A 14,231-nucleotide genomic window follows, 5' to 3' on the forward strand; every position below is an offset into this window, starting at 1 on the left:
AATGACGTTGACGTCGCTTAGCAACCGAGTACGCTGGGGTTGATAAGTTATATGTGTTATATTATATAACACATATAACTTATCAAATACACAGACACACATATATATATATATATACATATAACTTATATGTATATAATTCAGTGGAGGCTTCTCCAGTGAGGAGAGGTAGGAAGATCCTCCTTAACATCGTTGAGAATAAAAAATGTAGATTGCCCATACTACTAATGAATTAATGCCCTTAAATATGACTACTTTAATGCCTTTGTATATGTTATGTTTGTTTCCCTTGGTAAAGGGACATTAGCACCGCCTATTGACAATATCTTCAGGGAGGACGTACCTCCCTCAGCCTGACTTGAGCTTGACTCCCATTGATTTACCTGAAAGTGTTGGCAGCGAAGGATTTACTTGATCTATAAATGAAGTCCTTCAATTTTATTTGTCTTAACACCATGACCAACATTTTGAAACAGCCATTAACTTTAATGCCTCAATATATATATATATATATATATATATATATATATATATATATATATATATACATATATATATACATATATATATACATATATATATACATATATATATACATATACAGGGTTTCCCCAGGTTTGATCAACCCAAATTTAAGACTTTTTTTAGACTTTTTTAAGACCACCTCAATAAAAATTAAGACCTACATCGCACCCATTAAGCGGTCGTAAAACGCGGTCGTGCATATGTTATTCATGTTTTTTTGGAACATATGAAACATTCATGTCAATACATTAATGAATGTGCCAAAGGATAAGTGTGCACTCACCAATCAAAGAGCCAAACTGAGGGCCTAACTCAAAGCCTAGTGGCCTGACGTCTCTTAAGACCATGTACCCAGAAATGATAATAAAAGATTAAAAAAACAATACACAAAGTGATGGTGTGAAAGTGTAGCTGTATTTTTGGTTTAAATATCAAACTTTCAACACACAATATAAAATATAAACAAACAAACTCTTTTCAAATTGCTGTAGTTTCTCAGCATTCAAATTTCCTCAACCATTTCAATGAATCCACCACTTGCCTCGTTGACCTCTTTTACTAACTCCTTCGTAATGTATGGAGCCAGCCCTAACCCGTCCACAGACATGGTGACTAATGTATAATAGTAAGCATTATTGGCCCTTAACACTAATATTCGGAAACAACACTGCCTCAAAAGGATATTGGCCTAAGCAACACCAGTAGAGGCTATACTTTTCCCTGAACTTTTAAACGTTGCAAACGTGCAAAAACATAATTATATATTTATGTGGCATTCAGTCCAATGCCTAAAATATATCTGTGGCATTCAGTAGGCCAATGCTGTGGTAAAGTGTGTAAAGTATGACCAAGTGTTTCTTTCTGTTCAATAGATAGAACTTTATCAATCCCCTGTAGGAGAAATGTGTTAATGTTTGTCCCTATAAAACAATAATGGCAAATAAAAACATGACGGTAACTCTTAAGTCAAAACGTCCAATCTGAAGGCTCTACTTAACCACTCCCCCTACTCACTTCCAGCAATGCAAAGCGAACAGAACTGAGGTGGGGAGGGCGTAGCTTAAGTAGTTTGTGACCGACCCAGAGGAACGCAACGCAAATTCAATGTGAACATGTAGTAGGCTTTAATAAAATCCCGGACGATTTTGAAATTCCGCCCGGACACATTTTTTTTTCAAAGAGTCTCAAAAAGAGGGCATGTCCGGGCAAAAGAGGACGTCTGGTCACCCTTCGTAAGGGGAACCCATTTGATTCCTACCTGTTCCACTGTTAAATAGTGGCGCAAGTTGGTGGGCGCTATCCTGGTAAGTTCTCTGCGTGAGAAATACGAAGTGTGGCGTGTGAGCGCGTGCATGGGTCGAATTGCGTGTGTCTCACGCCGAATGCGTGAGACTTTAGAGCCCTGCTTCCCCATGATGTGGCGTCTCCTCTCGACTGATTATGTTTGTTGAGATTGCCGGCGCGAAAACCTAAAGTATTGTTCGCGCATGCTCCAATAAATGAGACGTTCTCTGACGTTACGCAAAACCCCGATACGCAAAACGCCCCCCATTTTCCCCTTGTGTTACAGTCCGGTTGACTACGAAAACATATCCTAGTAGGAAATTTAAGACCATCTTTAAAAAATTAAGACTTGGGTAAGGCAATTTAAGACTTTTTAAGGCCTTAATTTAGGAACATGAAATTTAAGACATTTTTTAGACTTTTAAGACCCCGCGGCTACCCTGTATATATATCAGTGGAGGCTTCTCCATTGAGGAGAGGGAGGAAGATCCTCCTTAACATTGTTGAGAATAAAAAATGTAGATTGCCCAGACTACTGTAATGAATTAATGCCCTTAAATATGACTACTTTAATGCCTTTGAATATAATGTTCGTTTCCCTAGGTAAAGGGACATTAGCACCCCCTATCGCCTTTTGACAATTACTTCAGGGAGGAAGGTCCTCCCTCAGCCTCCGTTGACTCCCATTCATTTCCCCAAAAGTACTGGCGGCCGGTGAATAACATGGGTTTCAATGGGAGAGAGGAGGAAAGTCCTCCTCTGAGTGGGTGTGACCTTACAGGCGTCTGATTCGCGCAAAAATCTAGTCGCGCTGCGCCATGAACCAATCAGCAGGATCCCTTGCTGGTGAGCAGTGTTGCCAGATTGGGCAGATTTCCCACCCAATTGGGCTACTTTTAACCGCTTTAGACCATGCTTTAGACTGGGAAAATTATCATTGGGCGGGAAATTTACCCAATCTGGCAACGCTGTCGATAACAAACAAACCCGCTCTGCCTGCATTGCCGCTCAGTCTAGAGACGCAAAGCAGGTGAAATCATCTGAAGGATAACGAGATTCTAACATCTGCGAATAAAGTGTACAATAGAAACATTGGAAACATAGGACATTGTTCATGTTTAATTACACTAAGCATTCCATTCATTGAGTTACAGTGCTAAGTTAGCGACCAAAGAAAAAGGTAGACCACTTCGCAAAATCGAGATCACCAAAAGTAATGGCAACGTCAGTGTTGTTGGTGCTACATGGTTTGCTACGTACTCATGGCTTACTGATAGCATTACTAGCAATCGACTGTATTGCTGGCCCTGTTTGCTAATGAATAATGGCAAATCTCCAACGTGGGCTGTTTATGGTTTCCCTGATGTGAAAAATCTTGATAGGGCAACCAAACGCCACGACTAGTGTCAAGTTCACGTTGGTGCTGCAATGCAACTTTCCTTGCTAGGCACCATGCCTATAGATCAGGTTGAATCTAGAATAATGTTCTCGTTATTTTACTAGTTTGCTACTCTGACCGTTGTTTGATATTGTGGAAAGGGTGAATGATTCAGAGCATGATGCATTTTAAATGGCATCACTTTTGGTCAGTCTTTTCTTTAAACAATTGTACCTGAAAATAAACATAGCTAAATTACAACCAATAACTTCAGTCATTGAGGGCAAAAATAGGCCCAGATTTTTTTATTTACTTTTACAAATCAAGAGTAGGCCTGATTTGACTAATGGGCTTTGCATCCTTTCCTTCTGCCCTCTATTTCAAAGACATGCTGCCCACCAGCTTTCAAATTACAGTGATGCCACTGGTGGCTTTGTATCAAATTTATTCACATAACTATCCCTCCCTACTATTTTGTAGTTCACCAAAACACCCTGAAACAACTTGAGTCTCACATTCTTATGCCACCATACACCAACAGTGCAAGCAGGCCAATGGCAACCAAGCGCGTGGTCCTTCCTCCCTCACTTTAAAAACTACCAGCCGCCACTGATATATATATATGGATGGATATATGTATGTGTGTGTATGTGTATATATATATATACATATACAGTATATATACATGTATACACACAAAGACACAAACTAATATATATATGATATCTCTCACAGGAGGGGTATTCCATCAAAAACGCTAACGAAAGCGGCGCTTAGTTGATTAAGCCTGATTAGAACTAATGCCAACTTCCACTTGAGGCTAAAGCCATTCCATCAACCCAGTTCAGCCACGCCTTGCTCAGGTTAGTTCAAGCCAGGCTTATGTTATCGTGGATTATGCGCGCTCACGAGATATGTAACCAGCCCAGAACCGTGTATGGACCGAGCAGGATCTTTTCCAGCGGCGAACAGAAGCTGCTTGTGGAGGTCTATTAGGAGTTCATGGGCGTAGCGGACTCGGGGTACGCGGGGGACATGTCCCCCGCACTTCCCGTATCAGTGCCCTCTGTCCCCCGCACTTTTTACAGCCATTACAACCATTCAATTCATTTTTAACACGTGGAAACACGTTTTTCCGAGCCGCCTTTGAACGCACCATGAGCAGGCGGAGCCAGGTGGCACACACCGCTGTCGTGTCGTAATTTCAATAGATTCAGATCTGTTTCAAGCATGTTCAGCAAACCAGCAGCCAAGAAGCAAAAAACTTTACCTTGTTTTCTCCAAACAAACCGTGTAAGTTGAGTAATGCTGTTGCATGTTGTTTAGCTAAAAGATGACTGACTAATAGATGACAATATATCAAGTTAAGCTGGTTAACAATTGTTAACTGTTACCTATGTTAAATCGCTTGCTAGGTGCAGAGTGATAGTAACTAGTGACAATTACTCTGTTACATTCCCTTGAGTAACTTTTTGGATAAATTATACCGTGAGTTGTTTTACTGCAAAATATTTTTTTACTGATATAATTCTAAAGTAAGCGCAACAACCGTGAGAACTTGTGCTCACGGTTGTTTTTCACATATTTGTGACTAGACCATGACTGACATGTGATTACACCATGTCTGGGAGCACCCAGTATTGCTTTCATGGAAAATGGAATGCACCTTGCAGTCCATGCTAAGTTCGAAAAATACATATAGTCTAATAAATGAATAACAAATGTGGCCAGACGTCACCCAAGGTCCAAAGAAGGGCCACAAATATTAACATCACAGTTATTTAACTGTAGAGGATAATCAACATCGAAACTTTATTACTTTTTAGTTAATATAACCATTATTTCATTTTTATTATATTATTGTTTCTACTTGGGTCTAAAAGAAATCTAGAACTGAAAATATTATTTTGTAATATAGTTAATCAGGAGACCCTATAGCCTTTCATTCCCTTAGTTCAAAAGGTAAATACTGACATGGATGACTTAAATATGTAGTATATATATTTAATTTCAAAGAGACTTTTTGTTTATTATTTATTTTGCAGATATTATTTGACTACTGCATTATTTGTGTTTTAAAGAAATCATGGTATAGGTCATACCATTTGTCTTAGTCAGTGGAGCAAGTAAGTTACATATTCATTTAGTCTTTCGGCCTGTCGCATATAAACAAAATTAAGCAACTGTCCCATATTTCTAACTGCATTTGAAGTAGACATTGAGACTCACCAAAAATGGACACTATAGGACAGTGATCATGATTTGATGGATCTGGAGTTGGCAGAAAGGCAGCACGCCGGGAGGCCACAGCAAACAGACTCAACCGGCCAATGAAGTGCAAGCTCAGCTAGCTATGCTAACATTAAAAAAATACTTGGGCTGGCTCCTTATTTTTAGCCTCTTTGAAAACTATTTTTACTTACTTCCTTGCCAAATTAGGAGATTAGGGCAATATATTGAATCGTAGCTACATATCATTCAGTGTGTCTCTGCCAAGGTAGTTCTAACTGGTGCTCTTATCTTACTTTTTATTTCAGTTGGATTTGTTATTCAAAATGTTCTATCTCCAGCATCAATACTTCTTCAGTAAAAAAAATAAAGGAAACAACATTTGGCCGAGCAGCAAAAAGAAAGCATTACGCCTTGTTGTCGTTGACGGAGACCACAAAGCGAGGCTGTGTTAACAATGTATGGTCTTAGAGTATTGAGCTGGCCTATGCCTCACTGACTGAGAGGGCTGCTAGCAGTGTCATGCTGCTCCTAGTACAGCGTTTAAAAACAGGTATACACAATAGGAGTTGAAATAGAAGGAACTGTCATGAAATGTAAAATCCAGATTACTGAGGTGTTATTTAAACTCACCCATAAAGCATCCACACTGCCTTTTTTTTTTTGCAAAAGAGGGTTAGTTCAAGCTGCGTTATAACAAACAGTCATATTATACGCATAGGAGGGTATACTAAACGTACTTAGAAACACAACAACTCTAAGGACTCAGACAACATTAGCAACCCAGTCTAGAGAGGCCGTCTCCACAGTAACAACACAACACAAACACCACATGCAAATGGGCCCACAAAGACTGGAACAACCACATGCATGTGCATGTGGTTGTTCCACATGTACACGCACAAACACATACACACACAGACACACAGACACGTTCCCAACTACTGGGTACTCTGCATTTTCAGCCTCCCTTGCGGTGGTGCTGACTGGTGGTTACCGTAGCTACAGAGGCAACAAGCTGCATTTGTTTACTTGCTACAAACATGTCAAGCTCTTAGAAGTCATAGTAGCGCCGAATATTATTCTATTACGCTATTTCACTTGAAATAAAATAGTACGCCTACAGCAAATTTGCAGCAGGATTGCATCGAATACATTATAAACTAAAAAATACATTTCCTGCAGAAAATTTATGTGCTGTAGTGTGCTGTAGTGCAAAGTGAGGTTGAAAATATGTTTTAATAAAGACACATAGTTTAAGATGTAAATAATGTTAAATGGCTTAAATCTAGTGAAGGGATTTCAACAGTCTGGGGTAAACAATGTTAACATGACACCATTTAAGAAAATGTAAATGGTTGGAAACAAATAAAGTGACAGCGGAATGAAAAGCGCAAAGCATTGTTAAAAATGCAGAAAAGTAAAATGAATTGAACTGAAGAATCTGAAAGGTCATATGTATTGCCCTGCACTGCTGAAAAATCTGAAAGGTCATATGTATTGCCCTGCACTGCTGAAAAATCTGAAAGGTAAAATGTATTGCAGTGCACAGTACACCTGAAGTCGAAAGCTGAAGTCGAAAACTGACTGATGCTGAATTACATTACATGAAGAAGGAAAGTGCTGAAATACATTGTTACAAAAGCTGGAAGCATGGTATCGATTGAGAGGTATGGTATCGATTGATTTTTGTAGAAAGAATTATAATAATCCCGCCATTTTTTTTTCAACCAGCCTAAATTGTATGTACTCACCTATTGCTAATTTTCCAGCCTAACGTCATTAAAAGTAGTCCAATTGGGCGGGAAAAATCACCTAATCTGGCAACGCTGCCTTTATGTCGCATAAAGTAGTCCAATTGAGTGAGGAAAAACTGCCCAATCTGGCAACATTGCCTGCACGTCCTCGCGCTGTAACCTCAGCGTAAATCAATGAGACCAACTGAAAACAAACCGGCATGGAACTTAAACTGTGATTTTGAAAAATGCATAAAGGTAATCGAAATTCAGTTTCCATTATTGAATAATTAATGTTGATTAGTTAAACCTTTGAAAGAAGGTTAACGATAAAATATTGAAGTTACGAAGTCTGAAGTAGTAAGTGTCAGTGAATGAACGTTGACTTCCATTGTAAAAAATAGTATTTTAAAAGTAGAATATTTTAAAAAGTATAAAATATTTAAAAAAAAAATCTGAAAAGAAGCGCACGATTCCAAACTAATCTGAAAATTTCAAAATTGGAATGGATCCTGTAGGTAAAAAATTTAGGAAGGAGATAGGTCCCAAAGTTTGTAGAGAATAATAAGGAAAGAAATAATAAAACTGCTAGCAGGCAACAGTTCAAACCAATCTAGTTTTTGACGTCTCCCAAAGAAATCCTTTCTCAGATTAACACACAGCTATCTCACAGGCTTTGTCACTTCAACCACAATCAAAATCCTGGACGGAAGATTTCACCTCTGTTTAGACCCATACTATTTTTTGGCCAGCTGTTTCATTAAAAAAATGTGTCAAATTAGAGATGTAACATATTCCCTGTCTGAATGCCATTTCACACTGTATTTAACAGCTTATATATTATTATACTGTATCAACATGCTAAAATACAAAGGGAACAGAAAGGAGGGATACCATAACCTGGCGGTGACTCAACTGTGACCTCTCAAACATTGGATCCTTTGATGGCTTACAGTATGGGCCGTTAAGTGGCATTATTCCTTAGTAATTGAGCTCACCATTTTCTCAATCAAATATCATTCATTTTTAAAAACTGGCAAACAGTTTTTGCTTGGCTGCTAGTGCTTGCAGATGCCCAGAAACATAAAGGCTAAATTAAAGGTAAAGTAAAGATACTATTTTACCATACCTTTGTCAATTTGTGTTCGGTTGGTTGATTGGTCGGCTGATATGTATTTCTTTAGCCAATTATTAATGGTTGGACAATCGCTGGTGTTTTTTGATAAGGAGTAAATAGTATCTTGATCCATTTATATTCAGGACCGGTAGGAACATATGCAACGATGTGTTTAAATTGTGAGTGATAGTTTGTTAGAAATAACTTATATTATTAATAAAAAAGAATATGAATCAAATTATGAATAAAAACGATAACAGGGCTCTGTAGTTTCTGTTTTAGTAATTGCATGGTTTAATAGACTATAAGCCCGATTTTCGCAATTTTGAACTCGCCCAACTTCATGGAGACTGCTCATAGTTTACTGAACATTTGCTAAAAGACTAACAGGCACCATGTCTGAAAACGCTTGGGGGGTCCGGGGGCATGCCCCCCCGGAAGAAAAAATCGAAAAATAACCCTTTCAATTGTTACTTCTGGTGAGATTTTTGGGGAAAAAAGTACAGATTGAGCTTCCAAATCTGTCATAACAACCAACAGAGTCAAGGTATCCGCTGAGACCAGATCATTGTGCAAAGGTGCCTTGAACTTCAGAGCTACAGACTAACTTTTTTCACTAGGAGCACTGTGGCCCCTAACTGAAAATTTTAGGGGGACAACCAGAAATGTTAGGGGCACACACAGGCCCCCAGGATCTGTGCATACATCTGTGTTTGTTTTTTGTTTTGTTTGGACATGGCCCTGTCCTTTGTAATGCTGCTGCAATGTGCCCTCAATTGCCCCTTGGGGACAAATAAAGTTTTTTTTTAATTTGAATTTGAATTTGAATACTTCCGCAATCCTCCAGTGCTCAGCGGCCAAGCCTGGTATTGCAGCTGTTTAAGCGGGCTTTGGACGGGTCCCTCGATTCAAGGGGCCCAGAAGTAGATATCTCCATTCACTGAAATAGAAGTGGGGAACAGGAATGTGTCTCCGCAAAAAATGTCTGAATATCAATCAAAGGCTCATAATTATCTTTATACCATGTATTAATACAATTTAAGTTTTCTCCTTTAAAAACGCCACCTCAAGCGTTTTATAAGCCGTTGTATTAATTTATTTTTTGTAGGAGGAGGCGTGGGCAGTTGAAAGGAGTCGTATTGAAACAAATGTTGTCTTTTGGTTTTTAGGCACTGTGTTGACTTTTTGTTACTTAAAGTCGGCGAGGGATGTGTAAACAGACCTCTCGCTTATGATGCTACAATGCTAACAATGCTAGATTACGAGAATATTTCTGCATCCGGCATGTCATGCACTAGGGCTTGGCTGGCTCCCATGATGCAGAAGCAAATCTCTCCTTGATGTTGCCCTGCGCCATTGAGCAGTTTTCATTGGAATGAATGGGCACCATATTTTAATCCGCTGTCCTTTGTTTAATATGTCCATGGCACGGAAGCGACAGTTTCACAGGAGTGCGCCCACTTGTCATGCCGCATGACAGGACGCTGTACCTCCTCTCTGCTCGCTCGCCTCTCCATTGAGAATGCATCAGGTGCGACAAACGCCTCCCATGCGATAAGCCATTTATGGCACATGAAGTCCTGACCTGGTTTGGGTACCTGCGGGGACGCGGGTTTTGCAATTGACTTCTCCGGTGCTGGGTATGTTATTTAGGAGTGGAGGAGTCAACTAAAACCGTCAACAGTGGATGATGTGCTTTTTTGCAGAGCAATCTACTGTCGGAACACGGGTCGGATGCGGTATTAACTATTGCAGTTACGGGCGGGTGCGGGATTGCAAAATAAGACCCGTGCAGGACTCTGGCACTGGCACACTAGCCGCAGATTGGAAGAACGAGTCAATATTTTGAGAATTGTTCAAACACGTAGCAGGTTGTAAAATCGTTCTCCTTATCAGAGACGTTTACGCACGCTCAATATTAAATCTCCACTCATTAGCAACTAACAGTGGCCATTCCCTATCCTTCTCACATTTATTGGCCTGCTACAGATTCCGAATTCGTTGTCTCGCCCTTTCCCCGTTTAACGTGTAAAAATGAAAAATTCCGTCGCACAGTCTCACATTTTGGTCACATCAATATTTCCGGCAGGGTATGAATTATGGATTATGTGTGATCAAGACGCAAGGACACTACTGTATCTCACATCATCGCCTCGCATGAAGAGTGGAAGGATTGCCTATGTGTGCATCTGCGTGCGTTTGTGTGTGTGTGTGTGTGTGTGTGTGTGTGTGTGTGTGTGTGTGTGTGTGTGTGTGTGTGTGTGTGTGTGTGTGTGTGTGTGTGTGTGTGTGTGTGTGTGTTAAGTATGTGTGCATGGTGCATGAGTGCTCTTACCTACTTTAGGTGTAGCTGTGTGTGTGTCAGTCCCTGCAGATGGCAATAGAGTCTGCGCAGCACATTGTTCTGCTACTAACCCAGAGTATAACACACACACTTACACATAAACAGTTACACATTCACACACTTAAGACACACAAGCCTGGTCGATGATCAATTCTGAAAAACATAAAACAGGGAATCTACATTTAATCCATATAAAACATGCTGTGAGCATGCATCATATAGACCAAGGGCAAAATTGTCCGCGGCCCTGGTAAGGGATGGCTCGTATATCTTGACATTGGAGCAGGGTTCTATTTCCACTGACCTAGACCGACTTAGGCGACTCTTTTTCAGATTCTCTGTGATCAGTTGTGAACACACCGCATTCACAACTCATGACTCAAGGATGAGGGCATATAAAGTGCGTATACCCCCCCCCCCCCCCCCCCACCTAACAAATAAAAATAGCGGATGGGATGAACAAGAAAACCAATCGATTAAAAGGAGTCTTTCTCTCTCAGCCTAACAGCTTTCTCTTTACAGCCAACAACATGCAACGTCAACAAGGCCAAGTGAGCATACCGGCCATTGGTCAACAAGTGCTCTAGATTTCATGGCCCATCATTAAAAATGTATGATGCATCCTTCAGCTCGTTTTATCCAATCCGGAAAAAGTTGCTCCCTTTGCAGGCTTGGGTAAAAGAGAGGATTCATAACCTTCTCTGGCAGATAACACCTCGCTGACACCATAACACCTGTTTTAAAGGTTAGCTACTTGCTGCCCCCAAAAAACTCTGGCTAGCATACACTAATTCACTCATTAACTCATACTGCTGTCGCATTATGTTGTACCATCATTGGAATACGTTTCTAGGAAGGTGCAGTGTGGTTAATAGCTGAGCAGAGAATTCAAAGAATAACACTCACACACACACACAAATATTTTAAGCTATACTCACAAAGCAGGTACCTAGGAGAACAGACCTAAGAAGCCCTATTTGTTGGGTAAGGAGATGCTCACCCTTGTGACAGCGTGGATCGCAGGGCCAAAAGAGAGTGAGAAGATTGAAGGGAAGGGCGGTAAATTGGGCGGTTGCTGTGGCGAAGGCAGCCTGGTTAGAATTATAGCAGGGCTGGTATCATCAACCATTCAGCATGCCACAGATCAGGTTACAAGAGACGATAAATATAGCAGACTCTGATGACCTCTGCAATACCCTGAACACTCGCTGGCATTCCAGTTGGGCTAGCATCACAGCTTTTTATAGTCCATGGCTTGGCAAGGAACCATCCACATCCTCCAAATCTGGTAATCAGAAAACTTTTTTTCTGTTTCACACAGTGAAATAATATAATTAGCCCGTGGCTAATAAGATGGTCGCTAATATTGATCCATTGTTCAAATTCTTCAAGGCTGCTTACATATTTATAATGAATGAGGAGTAATAAAAATACTTGTTTCCCAATCGGGTCATTTTGTTGATAAAAAAAGATTGGAGAAAGAGTTAGTAGAGATAGTAGGTCTCGGGCACTTGCTGCAGCCAATGATACATAATCATTGGCTGTTTTTCATACATATTCCTTCAGAAAGGAAGGAGAAATTATCAATAAAATCATACATGATTTTATTGATAATTTCTCCTGTATTCTGTATGAATAGAATAGAATGACATGTCCAACGTGATGGTGAGCATGGTGGACCAGTCCTGTGGGGTGAGGGCCAGTCTTGTGGGGTAAGGGCCAGTCTGGTGGGGTGAGGGCCAATCTGATTGGGTCTTGTGGGGTGAGGGCCAGTTTGGAGGGTGAGGGCCAGTCTGGTGGGTTAGGGCCAGTCTGGTGGGGTGAGGGCCAGTCCTGTGGGGTGAGGGCCAGTCTTTTGGGGTAAGGGCCAGTCTGGTGGGGTGAGGGCCAGTCTTGTGGATGAGGGCCAGTCTTGTGGATGAGGGCCAGTCTTGTGGGGTTTGGGGCAGTCGGCTGGGGTGAGGGCCAGTCTTTTGGGGTGAGGGCCAGTCTTTTGGGGTGAGGGCCAGTCTGGTGGGTTGAGGGACAGTCTGGTTGGGTCTTGTGGGTTGAGGGCCAGTTTGCTGGGGTGAGGGCAAGTCTGGTGGATTGAGGGTCAGTCTAGTGCAGGGGTTTTCAAAGTGTGAGAGAGTGAGCCCCCCCTCGGAGAAAAAAATTTGGCTGATTTAAAACATCTCTGATCATAATTTTAAAACATTTTAAACATATTTATTTTTTCCATTTTGCTTAAGTTAGCCAGCAATATTATTTTCTAGGTCTGTCCCCGACTCTGAATTTTCTGAGTCGATCAGATCTGCCTTTTCAGTCCGGAGATTCGACTATTCGGCGGGGTTTGTTTACTGGCGTAGCTATGGTGACCTAAATTATTATAAGCAACTGAAAACGATGCCGGTTTGAAACTAAAACCAGGATTCTGAAAAAAGTATAAATGCTATCAAAATTCTGTTTCGATAGTATTGAAGATACAAGTGTGTAGATTTGTTTAATGGTTTGAACGATGGTAAACGGTAGAAAATTGATGTAGTTAAGTTACTTCTACAGTTGAAGTACGACTGACCCTGCGTTCACACCAAAAGATGCAAAAAGTTGACGCGCGTCGTGATCCCATTCAAAGTGAATGTAGAGACGCGTTGCTGCTTTGCTGCCGCAGCATTTGCTGCCGAGAAAACGGGCGGCAAAACTTGATTTGCGGCGCGTCAAAATCTGATTTGCGGCGCGGCATGCCCGTGCCCGCTGCCGGGCACGGGCGAAGGGCGCGTTCACGTATTTTGCGGCCCGTCAAATGCTGCTCGAGTTGAAATATTTCAACTTTTGACGCGCGTCAAAAGTTTGACGCGCCGCAAAACTTGATTTGACGCGCCGCAAAACTCAGGCGTCAACGCGTTCGGGCAGCAAATGCATCTTTTGGTGTGAACGCAGGGTGATGATTTGAATCATCGACTTTCAGGTTTTTTTTTTTTTGTCTTCATTTAAAAGAAATTTTAAATGATATCAAAATTCTGTTTAGATATTATTGAAGATACAAGTGTGTAGATTTGTTAAATGGTTTGCACGAAGATAAACGGTTGAAAATTGATTTAGTTAAGTTACTTCTACAGTTGAAGTACGACTGATGATTTGAATCATCGACTTTCAGGGGTTTTTTCGGGTTTATTTTTTTCTCACGTCGCCCCCCCCCCCCTGAAGAACTCCGGCGCCCCCCCAAGGGTGGCGCGCCGCACAGTTTGAAAACCACTGGTCTAGTGGGTTGAGGGCCAGTCTAGTGTGGTGGTGGCCAGTCTTGTGGGGTGAGGGCCATTCCTGTTGGGTGAGGGCCAGTCGGTGGGGTCAGGGACATTCTAGTGGGGTGCGTGCCAGTCTTGTGGGATGAGGGAAACTCCTGTGGGGTGAGGGCCAGTATTGTGGGGTGAGGGCCAGTCTTATCTGACCACCAGTATGATGGTGCGAAGAAGAGGAGAACATTGACCATAAACGGACTTTCTCAAAGTAGCATATCACTTTTACATGGCAGATTATTAACTTCATGGTACGTCTAGTTTGAGGAGGTAACTAGAATCCGACTCCAGAAACTATCGGTTAATAATTCGCTAACTTAATGGACCAACACGACATGCAGGC

The 14,231-nt window shown here is 41.2% G+C and overlaps 1 protein-coding gene across 9 annotated transcripts in view; it reads right to left on the reverse strand.

Annotated features, from left to right (window-relative positions):
* The window catches only part of usp2a (ubiquitin specific peptidase 2a), a 119,397-nt gene that overhangs the window by 104,835 nt on the left and 331 nt on the right, over positions 1-14,231 (reverse strand). For 3 of the 9 annotated variants that reach the window (XM_030381200.1, XM_030381202.1, XM_030381193.1), the window contains exons 1-2: positions 11,614-11,721; positions 10,609-10,766 (exon numbers count right to left, since the gene is read on the reverse strand). The exons of 1 other annotated variant lie outside the window; for it this stretch is intronic. The gene's annotated coding sequence lies outside the window, so the exon portion shown is untranslated. Of the gene's footprint in view, positions 1-10,604; positions 10,767-11,551; positions 11,722-14,231 lie in introns of those variants that run through there. 5 more of the 9 variants (XM_030381194.1, XM_030381196.1, XM_030381195.1 and 2 more) reach the window with 5 other exon arrangements.

The sequence above is a fragment of the Gadus morhua genome, chromosome 16 (genome assembly GCF_902167405.1).
Source record: "Gadus morhua chromosome 16, gadMor3.0, whole genome shotgun sequence".
Lineage (NCBI taxonomy): Eukaryota > Metazoa > Chordata > Actinopteri > Gadiformes > Gadidae > Gadus > Gadus morhua.